General features: G+C 38.4%; 1 non-coding gene and 3 pseudogenes across 1 annotated transcript; 3 read left to right on the forward strand and 1 right to left on the reverse strand.

Annotated features, from left to right (window-relative positions):
- Positions 1-8,339: 8,339 nt before the first annotated feature.
- Positions 8,340-8,480, forward strand: LOC146700562 (U2 spliceosomal RNA; annotated as a pseudogene).
- A 4,800-nt stretch (positions 8,481-13,280) lies between these two features.
- On the forward strand, positions 13,281-13,497 carry LOC146700563 (U2 spliceosomal RNA; annotated as a pseudogene).
- Positions 13,498-14,351: 854 nt separating this feature from the next.
- On the forward strand, positions 14,352-14,434 carry trnal-uaa (transfer RNA leucine (anticodon UAA)). Its single transcript has one exon. It is a non-coding gene; the product is annotated as a tRNA-Leu (tRNA).
- A 12-nt stretch (positions 14,435-14,446) lies between these two features.
- LOC146700565 (tripartite motif-containing protein 16-like) lies at positions 14,447-15,796 on the reverse strand (annotated as a pseudogene).
- Positions 15,797-18,306: the final 2,510 nt, after the last annotated feature.

Here is an 18,306-nt window from a genome sequence, read left to right on the forward strand (position 1 = left end):
TTTAAGATTAGGCTTAAAACTTTCCTTTTTGCTAAAGCATATAGTTAGGGCTGGACCAGGTGACCCTGAATCCTCCCTTAGTTATGCTGCAATAGATGTAGGCTGCCGAGGGATTCCCATGATGCACTGAGTTTTTCCTTTCCAGTCACCTTTCTCACTCACTATGTGTGAATTGACCTCTCTGCATTGAATCATATCTGTTATCAATCTCTGTCTCTCTTCCACAGCATGTCTTTTATCCTGTCTTCCTTCTCTCACCCCAACCGGTCGCAGCAGATGGCCGCCCCTCCCTGAGCCTGGTTCTGCCGGAGGTTTCTTCCTGTTAAAAGGGAGTTTTTCCTTCCCACTGTCGCCAAAGTGCTTGCTCATAGGGGGTCATATGATTGTTGGGTTTTTCTCTGTATCTATGAAGCGCCTTGAGGCGACTTTTGTTGTGATATGGCGCTTTATAAATAAAATTGAATTGAAAATTGAATTGAATTGAATGTACACACTAAATATACATATGTATACATACACATATACCTGCACACGTCCATACATATAAAAAGATGCATTATGCATGAAGTGTGACAGTGTATGTCCACAATGTCCAGTGACTTATGATTTTGTGATTGAGGAGTTATAGAGTCTAACTGCTGTTGGGATGAATGATCTGCGAGAGCGCTTCTTCCTGCAGTGAGGCTGTTTCACTCTCTGACTAAAAGAGCTGCTCAGCACACAGACTCATGCAGAGGGTGATGTGGGTTGTTCATGATGGATGTCAGCGTTACTAATATCCTCCTCTTGCCCACTGCCTCCACAGACTCCAGAGGACATCCCAGCACAGAGCTAGAGCTCCGCACCAGTTTGTCAAACCTGCTCCTGTCCCTGTCCGTGCATCTGCTCCCCCAGCAGGCCATTGCATAGAAAAGGGCAGATGCTACCACGGTATCATAGAATGTCCTTAAGAGAGTCCTGCAGACTCCAAAGGACCTTAGTCTCCTGGAGAAGTCAAAAAACATTTTCCTCACAGTGCTCCCAGGCTGTTCTAGGTGAGAGAGGGATCAGTGTAAAAGGTAGATGACAGCGTCATCCACCCCGATTCCAGATCGGTAGGTGAACTGCAGGGGGTCGATCGCTGAGCTCACCAGTGGGCAAAAGTGGTGCAGAACGAGCCTTTCCATGGTCTTCATCAGATGAGAAGTCGAGGCCACAGGCTTGAGGTTGTTTGGCTCCTTGGGGTGTGCGATTTTTGGCATCGGAACCATGCAGGAAGTCTTCCACGGTTCAGGACCCCTCTCCAGACTCAGGCTCAGGTTGAAGATGTACAGGACCACCTGACACAGCTGGTCTGCACAGTCCCTGAGCAATCTGGAGCAGATTCCATTCGAACCTGCTGCCTTCCTTGCCTTTGTCCTCTTGAGCTGACTTATATATTTTAACCAAGATGGTGCCTTGTCTCTACATCACCCAGTTTTCTTCTAAATGGGACTGCAATCTTAAGAATTGTAAATGCTTCAAGAGCAGTTTACATGTCTGATTCTTTTGGTGTAAGTGTAGCTTTTGTTAGTTTAAGGTGGTTAAACTGGCTTTGTTTTTGAAGTGTTTAAAAAATAGCTGGCAATAGTTCTATTTAATGTTTTTATTAAATGTCACACCATCACACCACAATCTTAAGACGTCTTGCGGTCTACGGCTTAGGGTGGCTTGTATTCTATTACTTCGTATAAAGTAAACACTGCCCCCTAAGAGAACCTTTTAAAGGTAGGTGTGGTCAAACCAACTCTTTATGAACAGTGCCTTTTATTTCATTCTGACATTTAACCCTAGTTTCAATTGTCGATGTCGTACTGTTTTGTTAATACTAATTGTGTGGATGCCTTAATAGGCATCCACACTATTGAGATCCTGTTTCTCTTTCTTCTTTATTATTATTCCGGGTGTTTCCGTACACTTTTTGCCGTGGATCTACTTCCACAATTTTTGTGCTATTTTCACCGTTCAAACTCTAAACTGTTCTGCTCTTTCTGCTAATGCCGGCTATGACTTTTGGTGTTTATTACTATTATACTTTTTAAAATATTACACTTTTTTCCTTTAATTTGTCCCATTGAAATGAATGGGAAACTTCCACAATTCTGCTAAAACTTTCTTGTCTTTGAAACTTAACTACTGCCTCATACTTTCACCTAGAAACTTCATTCAAACTTTAAAATGTTCTCAAATGATTTGGCTATTCCTGTATGATTCAGCTTTTTCAGATCTTCTACCGTTTTCATCTTATCCCTCTTTGAGTTTTCAGTTGCAAAATTGTGATTTTTCAGAAAATACATGCGTTGCTATGGTTGCTATGCAATTAACTCAGAGGGGACAGTGAAACTGTTTGAATTTTCTCTTCATGTCCAAACAACTTCTTGCTACTCGCTCAATTTCCACTCAAGCCCCACAAATTATACACCAAAACGTAGGTATTTTTGCTGGCTTTCAGAAAATGTCACTATCATTGTTGTGGGACTCATAGATATTTTGCAAATCTCCTCAGAGTAACACAAAGTCAGAAAACTCTCCATATAAACTCAATGGAGAGTTTGTTCAAAATCACCGCTGGATTTCTCTAATGAGAGGCATTTTCAAATTGTCATATCTCCTTAACGAAGCGAAGTTAAGACATGAGGCTTGTCCCCGTATATGTTCAGACACTCCTGACGCTCACAATTCAAGAATTTCTTTCTCACCTATTACCGTTCTGAAATGAGTTGGACTTGTTTGAGGGTAGGAAATTTGTCCCTCGCTCAGATTTCATCAGATTTCAATCTCTGGAAATGAACCACTTTTTTCTCTCGTCATATCTTTTTGATGGATTTCCACAGAGCCCTGAAAATTTCCATGACTGTTCACCAAAGCCTGCTGTTTCTTACGGTGAAAGAATGATTTTGATGCTCCATATAGATTTAGAGTTACCAAAGGTTGTTTGAGCGCAAGTCAAGGCAGTTTTTGCTTCGCCTCTACTCAGTTACAGTGTATTACAAGTCATATATCTTTAAGAATTTATGTTTTATCTCTGAATTATGAAGACCTGAAGATTCCCCCATCTCTTCTGAATAAAACGATGCCTGAATGACCGTTCTAGCCTCTACGGTTAGGAAATTATGGCCATTTGTTCGAGGGGAATCCTGAATGTCAGAAATACACTGAAGAAAACTCACACCTCTCTCTGTGTCTGTGTGTGTAAGGGCTGACTACAGCAGGTGCAGCTAATTTAACTGACCTACATATACCAAGCCCAGACTCTCCACAGCTCCTGTTCCCTTTACTGTCTGTGTATGTGTGTCTGTGTATCAATATTTCTCCTATGTTTAGGTATTACTCCTCAATCATAGTATTTCTGCTAAAGCAAAGTACTTCTACTACATCTAAGTACTTTTGCCAAATCATAGTATTTCTGCTAAATCATAGTATTTCTGCCAATTCATAGTATTTTTGCAAAATCATGGTATTTGTGCAAAATCATGGTTTTGGGGCCAAATATTTCTGTTATTTTATAATATATGTGCTGAATATATTATATGTGCCAAATCATAGTATTTATCCCAAATTATAGTATTTATGCCAAATTACAGTATTTCTGCTAAAACGCAGAAATAGTACCTTTTAGCAGGAATTTCTACCAAAAGATAGTACTTCTGCTAAATCAGAGTATTTCTGCTAAACCAGAGTATTCCTGCCAAATCATAGTATTTGTACTGAAACATGGTACTTCTGCCCAATCATAGTATTTATACCCAATCATAGTATTTCTGCTAAATCATAGCATTTGTGCCAAATCATGGTATTTGTGCAAAAACATAGTATGTCTGCAAAACCATAGTATATCTCTTATGTTATAGTATTACTACTAAGGCATAGTATTTCTGCCAAATCATAGTATGTGTGCCAAATCGCAGTATTTATACCAAATCACAGTATTTGTGGTAAAACATAGTATTTCTGCCATATTGTGGTATTTGTGCAAGAACATTGAACTGTTATGTTATAGTATTACTACTAAGTCATAGTATTTCTGCATTGTTATAGTATTTGTACTAAAACGTAGTATCTCTGCCAAGTCATAGAATTACTGCAATTTCATAGTTTTTTTTAGGAAATCTGTTATGTTATAGTATTACTACTAAGTCATAGTATTTCTGCCAAATCACAGTATTTGTGCCAAAGCATCGTATTTGTATGGAGTCATAGTATTTCTTCTAAATCATAGTATTTCAATCAAATCTCAGTAGTTGTGTTAAAATGCAGTATTATTGCCAAATCATAGTATTTGTACCCAATCATAGTATTTTTGCCAAATCGTGGTATTTGTGCCCAATTAATAATTCTGTTATGTTATAGTATTACTACTAAGTCGTAGAATATCTGTTATGTTATAGTGTATCTGCGAAATATAGTATGTGTGCCAAATCATAGTATTTATACCAAATCACAGTATCTGTGCTAAAACATAGTATTTCTGCCATATTGTGGTATTTGTGCAAGAACATTGAACTGTTATGTTATAGTATTACTACTAAGTCATAGTATTTCTGCGTTGTTATAGTATTTGTGCTAAAACGTAGTATCTCTGCCAAGTCATAGAATTACTGCAATTTCATAGTTTTTTTTAGGAAATCTGTTATGTTATAGTATTACTACTAAGTCATAGTATTTCTGCGTTGTTATAGTATTTATGCTAAAACGTAGTATCTCTGTCAAGTCATAGAATTACTGCAATTTCATAGTTTTTTTAGGAAATCTGTTATGTTATAGTATTACTACTAAGTCATAGTATTTCTGCCAAAACATAGTATTTGTGCCAAAGCATCGTATTTGTACTAAATCATAGTACTTGTGCCAAATCATAGTATTTGTTGCACATCATAGTATTGGAACCAAAACATAGTATTTCTCCCAAAGCATCGTATTTGTATGGAGTCATAGTATTTCTTCTAAATCATAGTATTTCAATCAAATCTCAGTAGTTGTTGTTAAAACGCAGTATTATTGCCAAATCATAGTATTTGAACCCAATCATAGTATTTCTGCTAAATCACAGCATTTGTGCCAAATCATGGTATTTGTGCAAAAACATAGTATATCTCTTATGTTATAGTATTATTACTAAGGCATAGTATTTATGCCAAATCATAGTATTTATGCCAAATTACAGTATTTCCACTAAAACGCAGAAATACTACCTTTTAGCAGGAATTTCTACCAAAAGATAGTACTTCTGCTAAATCAGAGTATTTCTGCCAAATCATAGTATTTGTACTAAATCATAGTACTTGTGCCAAATCATAGTATTTGTTGCACATCATAGTATTGGAACCAAAACATAGTATTTGTCCCAAAGCATCGTATTTGTATGGAGTCATAGTATTTCTTCTAAATCATAGTATTTCAATCAAATCTCAGTAGTTGTGTTAAAATGCAGTATTATTGCCAAATCATAGTATTTGTACCCAATCATAGTATTTTTGCCATGTCATCATATTTGTGCTGAATCATGGTATTTTTGCCAAATCGTGGTATTTGTGCCCAAATAATAATTCTGTTATGTTATAGTATTACTACTAAGTCGTAGAATATCTGTTATGTTATAGTGTATCTGCGGAATATAGTATGTGTGCCAAATCATAGTATTTATACCAAATCACAGTATTTGTGCTAAAACATAGTATTTCTGCCATATTGTGGTATTTGTGCAAGAACATTGAACTGTTATGTTATAGTATTACTACTAAGTCATAGTATTTCTGCGTTGTTATAGTATTTGTGCTAAAACGTAGTATCTCTGCCAAGTCATAGAATTACTGCAATTTCATAGTTTTTTTTAGGAAATCTGTTATGTTATAGTATTACTACTCAGTCATAGTATTTCTGCCAAATCATAGTATTTGTGTGAATTTGTATACTGTAAATCACTGTATTATGTAGTGGCTAAGTAGGGGGCTGACTGTTTACTAAGTGCATCAGTGTAAATAGGTCATCTCTTGTGTTGGAGTGCCCTCTTGTGGCGCCTTTTGGGTAGTGCCTTAGTAAACGTGAACCCTGTAAGAAGTGGTATCAGACTGATTTGTAGTGGAGGAATTTGTTGCCAGTTTTCTTAATCTTTAATCTGTATGCATGTTGTAATGCATACCCTGTTCTTAATCATAGAAACCACACCATATCACCTCTCCACATCCTCCTACTGTATGCCATACCTCCCTGTACCATCCATCTGACCGCAATAAACTCCACCTGTGGTAATCTAATCCCTGGATGTCAGCCTCTCCTTCTGACCGAGGATAGTTATAGTATTTGAGCCAAATCATAGTATTTGTGCTAAAACATAGTATTTCTTCCAAATCATAGTATTTGTGCCAAAGTATAGTATTTCTTCCAAATCATAGTATAAATGCACAATAAAGGTTCTTGAGCCACATCAGTGTTTGTGCCAAATCTTAGTATTTCTTCTAAATCCTAGTAATTCTGCTCAATGATAGAATTTCTGCTATGCTGTAGTACTTTTTTCCTAGATTGTAGTACTTCTGCTAAGTCAAAGTATTTCATGTAAATCATAGTATTTCTACCAAGTCCCAGTGTTTCTGCTAAATCATAAATAAGGTTTTAGTACAAATTGTATGATTTGGCAGAACTTTCTGTGTTCCAGCACAAATGCTATGATTTGGCAGGAAAAAAATATTATTTAGTATAAATACTAAGTTTTAGCAGAAATACTATGTTTAAACTTTAAAATATTCTGCTATTTCTGATGATGTGTGTTATGACTTTTGACCATTGAAATGAATGGAACACATTATCAATGTGGTCACTGATTTTGCATGATGGGCTGAGCTGTGTTTTAGCTCAGTGAGATAAGCATCCGTTCTCAGACTGGGAGGCCTGGGTTCAAATCCAGCTTATGGCAACATTTCATTCACTTAACAGTTAAACTTTTTTTTAACTCTTTTCAACACAAATTTCATCTTTTTCACCCCTTTTCAGCAAAATTTTCAGTTTTCTCACCCCTTTTCAGCACAAATCCAAACTTTTTCAGCTCTTTTTCAGCAAAAACCTCTTTTCAGCAGAATTCTGCTCATTCACCTCTTTTCAGCAGAAATTCTGCTGATTGAACTCTTTTCAGCAGAATTTTCACCTCTTTTTTTGCCCAAATTCTGCTTATTCACCTCTTCTGAAAAATTTTCAGCCTTTCCACCTCTTATCAGCACAATTCTCAGCAGCTTCTGCTCATTTCAGCACAATTGTCAATCTCTCCACCTCTTCTTTGTGAGAAAGTGTTTGGCTCAGTGAGCTAAATAGCTGCCCTTTGACCAGGAGGGCCAGGTTCAAATCCTGCTCAGGGCAGCTTTTTTTTTTTTTTTTTTTTTTTTCCAACTTTTTCAGCTTTTTTCAGCAAACATCTTCAGCGTTAAGGCATCCACACTGCATTTTCGCAGGAAATGCAAATTTTTTCTAGTTGTTTTTGTTTGTTTATTTTTTGTGTGTTTTCTAACCTAAGGGTGTTTTGCTAACTGCTAAACAAGCTAAAGTGTAAAAAAAATTATTCGCTTTTCTTTTGTTTGTTTGTTATGTTTTTTTGTTTGTTTTTAAAAAAAAGAAATAGCACTGGGGTTAGTTCGTTAAAGTAATACAAATGCAGAAAAGATAAACAGATACATTCAACCTCCCTCCAGCTGCAAGTTTTCTCAGACTTTCTCATTTCACACCAAAGTTACAAAAATGCATAAATAATTGTAACTTATTTAAGCTGTCCACTTCCATGGTTAGAAACTGCTGCAAATCCAGTGTCAGTACTCTACAGTAGATTACTGTGGTCTAGAGTAGACTTTGTGCAGTTTTCTGTCTGTACACCTGAGGGCGGAAGTGTGTCTTTGTGAAACCTTAAACAATCATAGACGTGTTTATTTGATTTTCGTCGTTTCATTTCAACGCACGATACTGGTATTATAATTCTTTCATCTTGTAATTATCATATTATGAAAACAATTATAACGCCAAGAAAGTTATAAAAATGAATTTAAGACGCTCCGTCTTAACGACCGCTGATTGGACTGCAGACGACCACGTGATTTCGAATCTCATTAACCGGCACGCGCTGACCGGCGTTTCAGAAACTAAAGTGTCGTTATATATGTGGCGCCGTTTATAAACTGAAACATGCCGACCATAGTTATATTGTGATGTTCGGAGGTAAAACGTCAGTAAAACATCGACCTGTCCTCTACCATTTGTTAGAAGGCGACTGTGTTCTTCATTGTAACCATGAGTTAGAGTTGCAGTAAGCAGAATGAGTCGTTTCTGTCGTGCCATATGCGGGTATCGCTTCTCGGCCTTTTGGCTAAGATCAAGTGTAGTATCTGTTCTTATCAGTTACAAGGCGAGAAGCAATGCAGGATGGCGGCGGCGTCGGCCAATTTTCATGAGAGAAATACATGGATGCAAGGTACAAGAAATACTTTGAGATTTGAGTTGATGGAGAAAGAGGACGAGATTCATGACAGAATTAACTTCGGACGAAGGATCCTTTACGAGGCTTTAAAGATAAAGCCTGAGGAAATCTACTGCCTTCAGCAGAGTACGGCAAGTAAACATTATGATGTAACCTTTTGCACGGGAGAATGTGCGGAGGAGGTGAGAAGGAGATTTCACGGAGAAGAAAACGAAGAACTAAAGAAATATACGGTAACTCCTTTGTACAGAAATGATTATAGGATTTTAACGATCCATATGTATAACCCTTGGGTTTCGGAAGAGACAATTAAGTACTTTTTAGGAAGGTACGTCACAGTACTACCAGGAGTGCGCAAAATAAAGGATGGCTTAGGACTATGGACCGGAAAAAGACAATTCCGAGTCAAATTAAATGTGGATACGTCTACCGAGGACGGATATTGCCATCCACCCGCGGTATTCTCCATAGGAGCAGATAGGGGTTTCCTAGTGTATGCTGGGCAGCCCCAAGCGTGCAGAAAATGTGGCAGTACCGGACATAATGCGGACAGGTGTGAACAAATGAGGTGCAGGAGTTGCGGGAAGATAGGCCACATAACTAAAGACTGTAAGGAACCTAGAAAATGTCATTTGTGCGATTCAGAGACCCATATGGCAAGAGACTGTACTAGGCCAAGGTCATATTCTGAAGCGGCAGGAAATGAACATTACAGAAAATCGGATGCAGAAGCTGATATCGGAAAAAGAACACAGGAGGCGTCAACGGCTGCCGAAGATCACCTTAACGAGGAGAGAGCTGGGAGCAAGGAAGGCGGAGTAGAGCAGAGGAATAAGGAGGAAGGAACATTACGTGAATCGGACGCCGAGAGAGAGAAACAAGCAGAGGACGGACAGGTGTGGGCAGTAGTAGCGAAGCCGCGGAGAAAATCAGCAAAGAGGCGGAGAAAGGTGAGCTCAGGTGCTTCTCCAGAAGAGACAAAAACGGAAAATAAAGAGGATAGGGAGGAACGGATCGAGCAGGTGGAAAATACGGAGGGACATGTTTTGAGGGGTACACAGACTGAATGCATGCATACCCCCTTAAGTGATTTCACTAGTGATGGGGATACGGGGGAAGAGGCTGAAAGCGAAGAAAAATCGGAAGATTCCTTTATTAAGAACTTATTGGCGCAGGTTAATATGAAGAGTTAAAAATGGGGATACTGAAATAAAACTCCTATGGTTTTGATTTGTTTTGGTTTTGTTTTTGAGACCCCCTTTTTCTTTTTTTTTTTGATTTATGTTTTAAGACATGGGAAACTTTCGAATAATAACATTAAATGTAAGGGGACTTAGGAATGCTCGGAAAAGAAAAATGGTTTATGAATTTTTGTTGTATTATAATTTTGATGTCTGCTTGTTGCAGGAAGTACATTTAAAAGATGAGGGGGATGTTGACCTCTTTACGAAGGAATGGAGAGGAGGTGAATCGGTCTGGAGTATAGGGGGAGTACATGGGACTGGGGTAGGAGTGTTATGTGGGAATAAAAGTATACGAATAAAGGACAGTTATACTTTAATACAGGGAAGGGTTATGGTTGTAGATGTGGAAAAAAGTGGGACACAAAACCGTATAATAAATGTGTATGCATATGTGGATCCCAAATTAAGAAGAGAACTTCTTTCAAAAATGGACACTTGTTTTATGACAAGGAAAAATATTTTTGTGGGAGGGGATTTCAACTGTTCACTGGAGAAAATAAAAACTTCGCTCCCTTTTAAGACCTTTATAAAAAAATACGGTTTAATAGATGTAATGGCCACACTACAAGGGAAAAGAGTGGGGTACACATGGAAGAACACAAGAGGGATGGAAAGTAGATTAGATTACATCTTGATAGAGAAAAAGTGTAAAATAAAACAAGGGAAAATAATACCGGCTTTGTTCACAGATCATCAAATGATAGTGGTGGATTTGGAGATAGAAGGAATAGATTATGGAAAAGGATACTGGAAACTGAATAACGAAGTACTTATGGAAAAAGAATATAAGGAAAGGTTTGCAGAGCTCTTCCCTTTATGGGAGGAGATGGAAAGCTTATATATAAATAAACTGGATTGGTGGGAGGATGTAAAAAACAAAATAAAAAAGTTCACGGTGGATTATTGTACGGAAAGGTCCAGCGTAAGGAAAGAGGAATTTCGTATATTGCAAAAAGAAATAGAATATACTTATACACTACAAAATGAAAAAGGAAACAACAAAAACATGGACGAGAAAATGGAAAGTTTAAGATTGAAGCAGGAAGAACTACTTGAAAGGAAGGCAAGGGCTGAAACATATAAGATAAAGCAGGAGGAGTATGAGGAGAACGAGAAATGTTCGGCCTTTTTCTTTAAAAAGATGAAAAGTAAGGAAAAAAAGGGAGTTATAATAAAATTAGAGAAGGATGGGAAAATGATAGAAGGGAAGGAAAATATGCTTAAAACGGCGAAGGAGTATTATGAGGTCTTGTTTAGAAAAGAAAAATTAGAGGGAGAAAAAGGGGATTTTTTCTTAAAGAAAATAAAAAAGAGATTAACGGGAGAAGAAAGCGACAGTTTAGAAGGGGAAGTTACAATAGGGGAGGCATATAAAGTATTAAAAGGAATGAAGGCAAACAAAGTGCCAGGGATAGATGGATTAACAAAGGAATTTTACGAAACTTTTTGGGGAATGGTGGGGATACATTTGTTGGGAGTTTTTAAGGAAATCATGGAGGGAAAGGAGATGACAGAGAGTATGAAGATGGGTGTGGTTTCTATTCTATTCAAGAAAGGTAACCCACAACAACTTGATAATTATAGACCGTTAACTATGCTATGTGTGGATTATAAGATCCTGAGTAGGATATTGGCAAATAGACTCGCGGGAGTAATGATGCAAATAGTGGAGAAGGATCAGACGTGTGGGGTTAGGGGGAGGCAAATGTCTTGGAACGTGCAACTACACAGAGACATACTCACATACGTTAGAGATAGAAATTTGCCAGCACTATGTGTGAGCCTAGATCAACAAAAGGCCTTTGATAGGGTAGACTATGATTTTTTGTGGAGGGTAATGCAGTATATGGGTTTGGGAGAGAAATTTAAAAAATGGGTAAAAAATTTATACAACGGCATAAGTCTGAAAATAAAAGTAAATGGATTCCTTACAGAAAAAGTGTATCAAACAAAGGGTTTGAGGCAAGGATGTCCATTATCTGTTGTTCTCTATGTACTGTATGTTGAACCTTTGGCTTGCGCAATAAGGGAAAGCCAGAGAGTAAAAGGGATTCCGATGCCGCGGGGGGAAGTTTTAAAGATATCGCAGTATGCGGACGATACAGTATTATATCTGGCAGATGATGATAGTTTAAAGGGTGCGATAGAAATTTTAGATATTTATGAAAAAGCGACTGGATCAAAGATAAATAAAGAGAAGTCGATGTATAAATATTTGGGGACATGGGAGGGTAGAAGAGATAATATCTGTGATTTTACTTTGTGCCAAGGCCCAATGAATATTTTAGGAATCACCTTTGGAAATAAGGAAGGAGATGAGCTTAGCAATTGGAAAAAAAGGTTAAGTGCGGTAGAAAAGAAGCTGGGCCTTTGGAAAGCAAGGAAATTAACAATTACGGGGAAGGTTCTGATTATAAAGAGTGAGGTGGTGCCGAAGTTATTACATCTGGCCTATGTGTTTCCGATGCCTCAGATCTACAGAGCGCAAATAACCAGAGCGATATTTAAATTTATTTGGGGGGGTTATGAGTATGTCAAAAGAACGCAAATGTATCAAGAAATTGAAGATGGTGGGAAAGGGGTACCAAATGTCCCTTTGAAGTTAGATGCAATGTTTTATGCAAATGTATGCAAGCTATTGAAACAGAACTATGTCCATAAATGTCAAATATTGTTATGGTTTTGGTTAGCGATTCCATACCGTTTTTTGATAGGGTGGGAAAATAAGGGACCAAAGGCGGAAACTAGACCAAAATATTTTCAGAGGATGCTGGGATGGGGAAAGAAACATGCTGAATGTAAAGAGGTGGATACCGTACTAAATCATAAACTTTTATATAAGAAAATGGTATGGAAAGCTAATTATAACCAGGTACCGGTGAGTCCAGAAGTGTGGAAATGTGCACAGGATAAGACCTTTAAAAATGTTTTGAAGGATTTTAATTGGATGCATTTACACAAAAGGTTACCCGTGAGGATCATTATGTATGCACATAACTTGGGAAAACAGAAAAAGTGTCCGAGGGACAACTGCGTAGAAGAGGAAACAATAGAACACGTACTTTGGGGATGCGAATACGCAAAAAAGGTATGGGAAAGGGTAAAGGGGAAGTATAAAGGTTTGGGCACGGTGACTTATGAAGAGATTACCCTTTTTAGGGCTAACAGCATAGAAAAAGAGAGATACAAAATACGTTGTATGTTGTTAACAATTGTAAAAATGAAATTGTGGAAGGCAAGACAGAGTTGTATAATGGGAGGATATAAAGAGGGGGAAATAGGTACGACTAAAGCTGTAGAGAGGGAATTTGAAAAGACATACTGGCATGAACTACAAAAATGGGGAATAGACACGATCAAGGATAGATGGAAAGATTTCCCTTCCTTCTTTACTGCGAAGGCACCTAAAAAGTGGTGGTAGGTAAAGAGAAAGGAAGGGAGAAAGGGAAAAGGAGCAATGAAAAGCAATAAGTTATATGAATATGTTACATGAAAATGATTGGTTTGCGATGAATGAATGTGGGAAAGAAATGAAACGTAAATATGTCTTTGTAATGGAAATGGAAAAAGTTTTTTGAATTGTTGTGGAAAGAAAATAAAAGAAGTAAAAAAAAAAAAAAAAAAAAAAAATCTGTTCTTATCAGTTTAATATCTGATACGTCCCCTACCCGGGGACCATATATTAAATTGATTTTTGGAACAGGGAGATGGAATAGGGGCTTGCTCCGTCCACTCCACGCATCGACCTGGTATTGCAGTATTTCCAGGAACGGTGCACTCCCTGAAGCTGTGAAAAAGAAGTGTAATTTGATTCAACAGTTTCTGTAAAGAAATTTGTTATACGTTAGATATATGCGTGCGTGTGGATATGTGGACATTGCCTTCGTGTAATCTTCGAAGGTTAGTCAGGCTGAAATGTTGCGACTTAATATTTGTGAATGAGTTACATTTAACTATTACGAGAATTACTAAATCCTGCCACTTGGACTGACACGTGGACACACACTTTCTATGGGAAATCAAAAAAATATGTAGTTTTGAACTGCAGTTACATTATTCTGGCTCGAATCCTGCAGTTACCTCTGTTGTCCACTAGAGACCGATAGAAGTCTTTAAAAACCGGAGGCTGCCATCTACAAGGACTCATGTTGATTATAGGTTTAACTCTTCTCTTTCTCTACATACTGCAGCTTCCTGTCCTCTGTGGCTGTAAATTACATCGTTTGAAAAAAAAAACCCCCACAATTTTTTCTTGGCTTCTTTAGCTAAAATCACCTGTATTGTCTGTTGTTTCCATTTGTGGATGGTTAATAGTGCAGAAGATTGTTTTTCTGTTTTCAGGATTACATGAAAACATTTTGGAACAGATCATTTTTGTATATAATAAATCTTAGGATAGTATTGGTTTTGATGATTTATAAAACAGCTGTGTGCCGTAGCCCTGGTAGTGTGGATCCTTAGTGTGTAAAGAGTGTGTAAAGAGTAGATAACTCATGTAATATGTGTGAATGAAAATCCATGGACTTTATAAGAGTCCTCCATTTATGGCTATGATCCTAACAAACAAGAATAATACGTTTCTTTCTCCTACCAATCTTCCTGTTTCCTAAAGGAACACGCATACACAATATATATGCGCCAGGATGGCCGAGTGGTTAAGGCGTTGGACTTAAGTTCCAATGAGCGGATGCTCTCGTGGGTTCAAACCCCTCTCCTGGTATAATTTGGAGCCTCATGACTGGTAAACTGAAATGTATCTATGGGAGCAACAATGATCAATAGGAGTTTTTAGGAATTTGCTGTGAGCAATATCCCCCATTGGGTATCCTTGTTGGTCTTCAGACAACATTTCTGATGGCTAAAGAACCAAATGGGACAGGCAAAAAAAGAAAAAAAAAAAGAACCTTTTCGGATGAATGGAAACCAAGTGTTCGACTTGCGTCAGCGTTGCCTTCCTGTTGCTCATACTCAGAGATAAATATGGATTTGCAGTCTTTGGATCCAGTGTGATTTTACGGGCGTATTTCAAAAACTCGTGTTTAGTCACGGGCTCTTTTAGATCCACTTGAGTCATTTTCTGACAGGTGTTTGCCGGCTCTTCACTCAAAGCAGCCTGTAGTTCATTTCTGAGGTGTGACACTTCCATCATCATATCCTTAAAGTACTGTTGAGGTTGAACACTGATAGTGGGTACGTTTGTAGATGCACTCTGATGTGACAGTGAGGAGTAGTTTTTCAGAAAATGGAGGTGATCCTCAGTCAGTGAGAGCTGCTGCAGTTCAGTGTCTCTCCTCCTCAGATCTCTGATCTCCTGCTCTAGCTTCTCCTGAAGCTCTTTGACTCTGTTCTGTTCAGTTTCCTGCTTGGATCTGATCTTCTGCTTCACCTCAGAGCTTTTTTTCTCAATTAGATTGATCAGGTCTTTGAACAACTCCTCACTCTCCTTCCCTGTTTTATCAGCAGAAAGATTAATGGCCTCCACCTCCTCCTGAAGCACCTTCATATCTTTCTCTCTGTCCTGGATTCTCTGCTGGATGTTCTGTCGATTCCCTGATCGATCTTTCTGCCTCTCAGCTCTTTCTGCTGCAGCTGACACTGTGACATGGTCTTTGCGTTCATCCATTAAGCAGAGATAACAGATACACTGCTAATCAGTGCGGCTTTGACCAGCTTGTGTTTCTTTAGTGGAGCTATGTTGTAGTGAGGCTGGAGGTGCTGCTCACAGTAAGAGGCCATACACACCAGGCAGGACTTGGAGGCTTTCAGCTTCTTCCCAGAACAGAAATCACAGGCCACGTCTTCAGGTCCAGCATAGGCATGATCAGGTGAAGCAGCTGGAAGTCCTGCTTTCTTTAGGTCGTCCACTAACTCAGCTAACATGGTTTTTCACCAGGACAGGCCTCGGTGTAAAAGTCTTCTTGCACTGGGGGCAGCTGTATGTTTCCTTCTCATCCCAATATTTTTTGATACAGCTCATGCAGCAGCTGTGCCCACAGGGATTAGTGACGGGATCCTTAAGGAGATCCAGACAGATTGGACAGCTCAATTTTTCTTGATCCAGCTGATTCACTTGCTGCGTCATGTCTCCTCACGATGACTGTAAATGTCTGAAAGCTTTCCTTTCTGTTATAAGAATGCAAATATGAACTGAAATTCGAACCCAAAGTCCTTTTGAGGGAGGTCTGTGAAAGGGGAGGGTACAAAGATATTTACACTGAATGGACTTTGATTCTGATAGCAGGGCAAGAAGGGAAGGGTTGTGCGGTGAATGATTGTAGACGATCTTAGGTATATATTTTTTGAGTTAAGGTGAAGTAGTTGTTTCATGTGATCTCGCCTGTCTCAAAACATGAAAATATTCAACATGTTACTTGCTTTGTTCTGCCTGGAGAGTAAAGATGCTCACTCCTTTTCCAATAGTTATGTTTTTAAGTATTTTATATTATAATACAGCTAACTGGAGGCAAATATATAAGTATTTTTGTAACTCATTTTTGATTTGATCTTGCATTTTCTAAAATGGTGACTTGTAAGTATGTAATTTAAACAAATACAGTTACCGTACTACTTTATTTATAAAGCACTTAAAAACAACAACAGGGCAAACCAAAGTGCAGTAAAATGATATCAAATACAAAAGACAAACAACACACACCAGAAGGTAAAAGATACGGAAACAGAAAAGAGGAGTTGAAGTTAAACAATAAACAAGTACATAAAAGTAACATAAGATCACAGACATCTGACACTGGGTTGAAGGACAGGGAGTAAAAGTGTGTTTTAAAACGGTGAGTGAAGGAGCTCTTGCTTGCACAAGATAAAAATCCACCGGTGGCGTTTTGCATCAGCTGAAGGTGAGCAATGGAGGCCTGGGTGAGTTTGATGAAAAGTGCACTGCAGTAGTTGAGATGAGAGCATATAAAAGCATGTATGTCTCTTTCAAGGTTGCGTTTGACCAAAAGAAGCTTGATCTTTGACAGCTGCCTCAGTTGGAAGCAGGATTTTACCACAGTGTTCACGTGAGAATCGAGCTTTAGAGAAGGATCTCCTCTAAAGCTCATTTTCAGTCTTTTGTAGCTCAAAATACACTAAACACTGTATCAGTAGTGTTTACTACTCAGAGCTTTGGTCCTGACACTAATAGTTGTGTTGTAAACGTACAGCATATAAGAACACTGCTAACTGGACAGAGTACAGTGTAATAATAAAAAGAAGATTTTGTTTCTTTCTTTTCCTCTTTCTTCCTTTTTTATGTTTTGTGTGTCAAAAAAACAAAACAAAAAGAAAATAAACGTAATAAATGTGACATAATGTGCCATTCCCTCTGACATCAGTGCTACTGCCCTGCAGCACCACTGTTCTTTCTGACCAGCCTGAACTTGTCATGGCCCCTGGGTTTTTGTCCCAGTGTTCCTTATTCTTTGTTATTTAGATTCTGGGGTGAATTGGTAGTCTTCATTCTTTCAGTTGTAGCTATATTTTGATTCCTGTGTTTTGAGTTATATGGCGTCTGGTTTATTTTTTAATTATTTTGTTTGTGTTTTAGAGTAGTATTTATAGAGCTAGCCACACAGCTATGGTTAAAATAATAGAAACACAGTGAAGCTGGAGGATGAACGCTAAGCATTAATAATAATAATGGATTGCATTTATATAGCGCTTTTCAAGATCATCAAAGCGCTTTACAATTCCACTCTTCATTCAGTCTCACATTCACACACTGGTGGAGGCAAGCTACAGTTGTAGTCAGAGCTGCCCTGGGGCAGACGGACAGAAGCGAGGCTGCCATATCGCGCCATCGGCCCCTCTGGCCATCACCAGTAGGCGGTACGTGAAGTGTCTTGCCCAAGAACACAACGATCGAGATTGTCCGAGCCGGGGCTCGGACCAGCAACCTTCCGATTACAAGACGAACTGCCAACTCTTGAGTGACGATCGCCCTATAAATAAGTTAAGTACAATGTAATAAGCCCAGGAGAGTGAGGGTACTTATATGGCCAGCGTCTGCAGCAGTGAGGAGGTAGTTTGTGTTTTTGATGAGAGCAGTTTCAGTTTTGTGGTGTGATCTGAACACAGATTGAAAATTTTAAAAAAATGTGACATGTTTTGCCAGGATTTAACTAATAAATGAAAAGTTTGAAGTTGAAAAGTTACTGAAGTCTTTAAGGTCCAAATTCATGCCCATGATGACTTCAGGTCAGTTCAGTTAAATTCAGTTTTATTTGTATTTGCTTCACTCAGTATGAACAAGCACTTGGCAACAGCGGGTAGATAAACAGTGAGTAACAGTTTCCAGTGTAAACATTCAATTATAATTCGGTTTTCATCCGAAACACTTTCAGTTTCACACCAATCTGAGTACCTGGATGGAAGCTCCTCTCTGCACTGTTTACGCGTACCCTCTTCTTTGACAGAGTCACGTGATAAGATACAAAACAGAAAATTTCCATATGCTTTAGTTCAGTGTCTCAGCATTAAGAGACGAAAACAGCTTTTATCTAAAAACGAAAAGAGAGACCATTTGAATGAGGAGAAAAGGCGCAGCAAGTAATTCAGCTGCATCAAGAAAAACTGAGCTGTTTCATCTGTCTG

This window comes from Copadichromis virginalis, linkage group LG10 (assembly GCF_057382275.1).
Source record: "Copadichromis virginalis isolate Kocher_CV1m ecotype Utaka linkage group LG10, C_Virginalis_male_GT1.1, whole genome shotgun sequence".
Classification (NCBI taxonomy): Eukaryota; Metazoa; Chordata; class Actinopteri; order Cichliformes; family Cichlidae; genus Copadichromis; species Copadichromis virginalis.